A 6,156-nucleotide genomic window follows, 5' to 3' on the forward strand; every position below is an offset into this window, starting at 1 on the left:
ATCTGATGTTACTATGTCAGCTTAGTATTTTCTTTCTTAGAAGCCTAATTTATGAAACGGGTGATACAGAAAGTCGTTTTCCATACCTATTGAAACTCTTTTTTACTTTCTTACATAATACAAAGAACGAAAATGGAATTAAAGCTGTAAAAAATGTAAGCATGTTACCTCTGTTGGCATCGCCTTTGCCTGGTCTAGTAACACACTCAACTGACAGAGTGCTGCAAAAAGATGATATCATGCAACATTGAATTCATTTCGACTGTTTACTATGTGTTAAAGGATGATGTCATTAATTTGTAATTCTAAATTAAGTACTTACCTAGTGTTCTCTGCAAGTAGCCAGCCACGTTGATTGATGATTAGTTTTATTTATAAATCGATATAATGATGACCTTTTAAGGTATCAAGATCATTACCTAATTAGCTTAGGTACTAAGTAAAAAGTGTACTCTTGTTTGGAATCATGATTTGGATATGTCTGACGTTTGCAAAGCTATTCCAAAAGTATATCTGCCACCCCAGTTTATAGCTAAGAAGAATGGTGTTTGATTCGTTTCCATTGGTGGTTCGTAGAACTTGTTACTATGTATGTAAACAAAGAAGTCATAATAATCATAAGCACACAACATAACATAACATTTGTTACCAAGAGTTACCGAGCAAACTAAACCCTGTTATGTAATATAATATCGGCCTGTTTCTGCTCTGTTTTATGATGTATGATACTACACAAAGTACTGTGTGAACAATGAGTCAGCCAGTCTGTCGATCTGTGTTATGCTAATGGCTAAAAAATCACGTGATGTCATCAACGCCCGGGGCGGCCTGACCACAGCCCAAAACCGACCACAGATTATACTCTAACTTTATGATGTAGTGTTTTGAGGTTAATGTAGCTAACGAAGAATGAAGTTTCCGAGCGCTGCTTCTCTAACTAGGACTCCTTTGTTCGTGGTGTTTTGTTATGGTAGAGTAACCCATATGGTACTTACTGTATTTTTCAAGAGACGATTTGCGTTGGTTTGTTAGTCTGTGCAAATGGTTATTTATATAAACGTTAGGCGGTCATGGTAACGCATTAGCATATTATGTTAGTTGGATGGTAGTAAAAAGTGAATTAATTTCGTAACACCTACCGAACGCGATGGCTTATCACTAACTTTAGTATTGTTTTACTGTATAATGTGGATTTTATGGAAAGCAGGCGAAGGTAGTTTGAAGATAATGTACCATATATTACTCTCCATGTATAGTTACGTATAATATTGTTTTACTATACATACAATTTTAATCATGAGTACTTTAACTGTATAATAAAAAAAACCTATAAGTAACTTTTAAAAAGTAATCTAACAAGGACATAGCTCAACAAATTTTATTTTGATTATTCAATTTTATTTATAGTCTTACCTTAAGATAATCGTAATCTAATGCTAGATTCTCATTTAGTGTTCAAACTACGAACTCCCAATGGCTGGAACTTGCAACATGTGTGTAGGTGAACTGCGAACTCAACCTTGGCATATTGTAAACACTATACCTCTGACCGACTCCTATAACACATAGTACCTATGTATGTACATACATGTTTTGACGTTTTACTAATTATAATCAAGGCAAAAGCGAAAAGCTGTGGAAGTTTAACGCCGTTGTGAACCAGCGGTTTAGCCAGAATATTCTAGGTCCATTAGGATACTGGCATACCATAACAATATTAGAAAAGAGTCTTCAAATTACAGAAAACCGTCTTGTCTTGTCAAATCGCTCCTTGAATGATATTTAAGATGTCCAAGTCCTGCCGAAGTTAATTAAATCCAGAATGAGTGTCTCCAGACTTATCTTCACTTTAGTCATGCCTATGACCCTTCAATTGACCCCTGCGATCTCATGTACATGTACAACTTGTGACTTAATCGGATAATGTACAGTCTCGATGTTGATTTGAAAGTTTACTGGTATTCTTCAGTATCTGTATATTCACACGGTCCTTTTTGAGTTCACTGATTGCTAGAAATGGCTAGAAAGCTGCTTTATTTTGAAAATCATGATATGATTAATGAGTTTTTGACAAACTAAACTACTCTCTTATCATCTTTGTGTTTAGAATACACGTCAAGTGGCTATTCTAATAGGAATCGTTAAAGTATGTATCAAGTACTTACAATACATTTTTTGTTTCACAAGCAATACATTCATTGAATCATCGAAACACCGCGGGCGCCTCAGCTACCTCACGGAATTCAAACTATTCTTTTTATAGCATTCTATTTTTAAATTCATCGGCCAGTAACATTACCGCACCACTATCCTCTACAATGAGGTACTACGATATCTTTCTCTATCAAAGAGGTACACAGATCATTATAGTATTTCGAGAATCCGGAAAAGGCGTGTAACATTCCTCATTATTTCTGAAACAGTAGCAGTTATATTTGGTTTAGTAGCGCCGTCCTTTTCTCTCTCATTAAAACTAAAATTCGCTTCCCTGTCCTTGTTACTGGATGCTACTTCTCGTTCGTTTTTTAGCAAAAGGGTTCTCGCCCTGCAGTTGTTGAGCATCATAACTTGAACAGCGGCTCTTTCAGGCCTTTTCACGGTTGAGTAACAGAGGAGTTAATTGTACTAACAATTAGAAAGGTGCCTACGATTTTCGAGAGCCTCTCTAGTTAACAATGAGGGCCCTGTTTCTTTTATTTCCACAGCCGCAGTGTGTTTGTTTTGTAAAGCCTTGTAATTGGGAGTTTCATTTGTATGCGATAAAGAATGTTGATGATAAATTGCTTATCTAACCTCAATATTGAGGAATCGCTTTTTAATGTTCAATATCTTTGTTTTTATTGCAAGTTGCTCTTTTGCTTTTATACTCCCGAAAACCCGGTTTCGGTCTGTCTCCGATCTCGTTTATTATTCCTATCATGCAGTCCTGTGCGACGTGGGGTCGTCGACCTCCAATCCAGTCGGTCTTATGCACTCTCCTTCTTATACAACAACTGCTTGTACTACGCATGCGAGTATATCCCCTACGGTGCACAATATGGGCGCTAATTTTGAAAGAACTTCTTCAAGGGTCAATTGAAACGAACTCGTCTGCCTGGACTTGTCTCTGAATTTATAAATAAGTAAGTTTCTTATAAATAAGTTTCTGGATTTGGAATCAGCGTCTTTACTTTGATCTCGCATTCCTTTTCGAATTAACCATTACGGTAGTTTTGCCTTCGCATTTACAAAATATTTATATATATATTTTTACTTATAAATATTAAAACCGCTAGATGATTTCATAGTTCTGTATCAACGTCGGATTCGCAACAATTTGCCGGTAGCTGCGGTTTGTAGTTGGCGTTGCCGGGCAATTTGCGCCAATCAGTCAACCATTCACGACCCCCTCCATTCCACTTCCTAAATTATGTCACTGTTTGTTGTTTTCGCTCTAGCCGGCACAGCATTCAGTGGCCTTCTTTAGAATAGAATAGAATAGATATTCTTTATTTTTGTACACAAAAACAAAAACAAAAAACTTAATCTAACACATATTATGTACAAATGGCGGCCTTATCGCTTAAAGCGATTTCTTCCAGGCTACCTTCTTTAGATGAAAATGTCCACATACTATTCATACTTACTACCACTACCAGCCAGTGGAACCACCTTTATTTGATCAATGCGTTGGTCAATTCAATGATGTCACCGTTTACGTTCTCAATGACATTGTCTTGTGCATTCGCCGCACTAACAGTGGAAGTTTATCGTCTTCTGCTCGCGAGGTCACGCTACAAGCTCAATTTGAGGCGAACAATGACTGCATTTATCTTTTCAGCTGCAGCAAGCCCCTTCGTAGAATAGTCTGAGTTCATTTTCTCTCACTGACCCAGTTGCGCGTAAACACAGCGTATAAAGACTCTTTAAATATCTCGTCATAAAATTTGTTATCAGCTCGTGATGATCAGAATGCACTTAAAAATTTAACGATCGCTATCGGCTTTGTCAGAAGAGAAACACTATCTGGCAAGGAATGGTGCGATAAGTGCTAATTTTGAAAGTGATAACACGCTTGCTTGATTGGATGGAAACTTTCGACTGAGAATATTGCATATATGATGCTGTCCTATCGTCGTTTGTGGGGCTTTAAACTTTCATGCAAGCTAAGGCCAAGGCATTCGGGTGAATAGTAAATGGTACAGTTGGCAGTGCAACGGTGGACACGTTTTTTGGAATGTTTTGTCAAGTTTTCCGACCGCAAAGGTCACGAGGTATGTGTCGCAATGCGTCGGAATCGCCAGCCAGACAATTCTCAATGCTAAAACTTGAAGTACTCCCCGCAATGAAGGAATTTCAACTTTCACCGCAAAACTCCACCGAGAGATTCTATTATTGATGTATGGAAAGTGCGCACGCGTCGATGTTTGCAATGAGAATCTCATTGTGAGGCGAACTAGTGAATAATGCATGTCGAGTTATTAGCAGTAAAGCGGCTGCAATCGGCGTAACCCATTTACTGTACCGAAGATTGTCGATGCAATTTACTTCTCCGTGATAAGACTACTAGAGAGGGTGTTCAAAATGCTGATTAAAAAAAATACCTTTAAGTGACTCACTGTAGCATTACATTTACATTCCGTTTACCTTATACGATTCATATTTTGCATGTGGACTACCTTGTTAGCGAGGATATTTTTTATACGTTACAAGTACAAGGGTTGAATATTGTTTGGCTACGTTGCATGCTATTGCAGTAAGTATCTGCTTTGTGTTTGTTTTCTTACTAGTTTCCCGTTAGTAACCCGATACATTTTCTATTAACCGCTCCCTGTGTGGTCCTAATTCCATTAGAAGCAATATTGATGTGCTCAGATTTCCTTCGTTATTTTTTTCTACATTAATTGCTACTTAGGTAATAGAGTTTTAAAAAAAGTTTCCGTAGGTACTTACTCGTAATAACTGTTGGCTACTAAAAAAATGCTTTTGTGTCTTTAAATACCGTGAGTAACCAAACAGTCTGGTTCACATCATCGTCGCAACAATAAACAATAGTTAAGATGATCGCTTTTATAATGGGCGACGCTACTTATGTTGACCTTAATATGATGATAACGTCATCATGTGAAGTTAGCCGTGGGCGTTGCCAATGCAAATTGAAGCATCATCCGCACTTTGTAATTTGAAGGCACTATTTTGTAATATCGTACCTTGGAAATCCCTGTGGAGAAGATCTAAGGCATTCATGATTGTCTCGGGGGGAATAAATCGAATTATCGAAGGGTAAAAGAAATTGGTTCGGTCCTCTGTATGCAGTTTGCTAAATGGGCTAGGGGAAATGCAATTCCAGTTAGTGCCTGCCTGTGACGCAGAATTGCATTATAAAAATAAAGTTAGGGAGTACCTAATAAACCCATCAATTATCAATAACATCGTATGAGCTTCAAAGGTTATTTGAAGACCAAAGTTGAAAGTCCAAACCAAGCTAACCAACCAAGTTAATGGGAAATTAGGACTTGTAGAAGATGCATTATCTTTTCAGATAGATGAAAATCCTCTTCGCAAATGCTATTTCTTGCGCTTGGTTCTGTGTAACGTGCAGTGCATGTGTGTAGTCTGTGCGGTGATAAAACCGGTCAGCGCGAGCACCGGCCTTCGTTCCGCCGACGCCCGCCGGTGACGTCACCGCGCCGCCGCCGCTTATGTCACACCACAACACACCAACCAGCGTTCACCGAAACCAACTCTTAACACCACACAATGAAGCACGATTCTGTTTGTCATGCAAACCCAGATTTTGAAGTACACGAACCTCACGACGGTACTCAGAATGGCAACAGAATAGCTCACAGTAGTCGTGACGAAAAGCGTGCCTTTTGTATTGAACCTGTGCCGGTGAAATGTGGCTAGTTTTATGCCAGCAGAAATCCATTTGGTGCCTGGCGGCGTTCATTTGTTATGGTCCCACGTTGAGGTTTTCTTGTGATGATATTAAAGAGAACAATAGGCAGCTGTAATGTCGGTCGGCGACACTTCTTACATACAAATAAGTGCTCCACTGCAGCAGGTGTGTCTGTATGCATGATTTAATTTCACAGTCTTAAAAGTAAATTGATTCAGTTTATGATATAAAATCATTCGTTAGGGAAACTATTGGAGGATCCTTCATAGTAACAG

Source organism: Plutella xylostella, chromosome 18 (assembly GCF_932276165.1).
Source record: "Plutella xylostella chromosome 18, ilPluXylo3.1, whole genome shotgun sequence".
Taxonomy (NCBI): domain Eukaryota; kingdom Metazoa; phylum Arthropoda; class Insecta; order Lepidoptera; family Plutellidae; genus Plutella; species Plutella xylostella.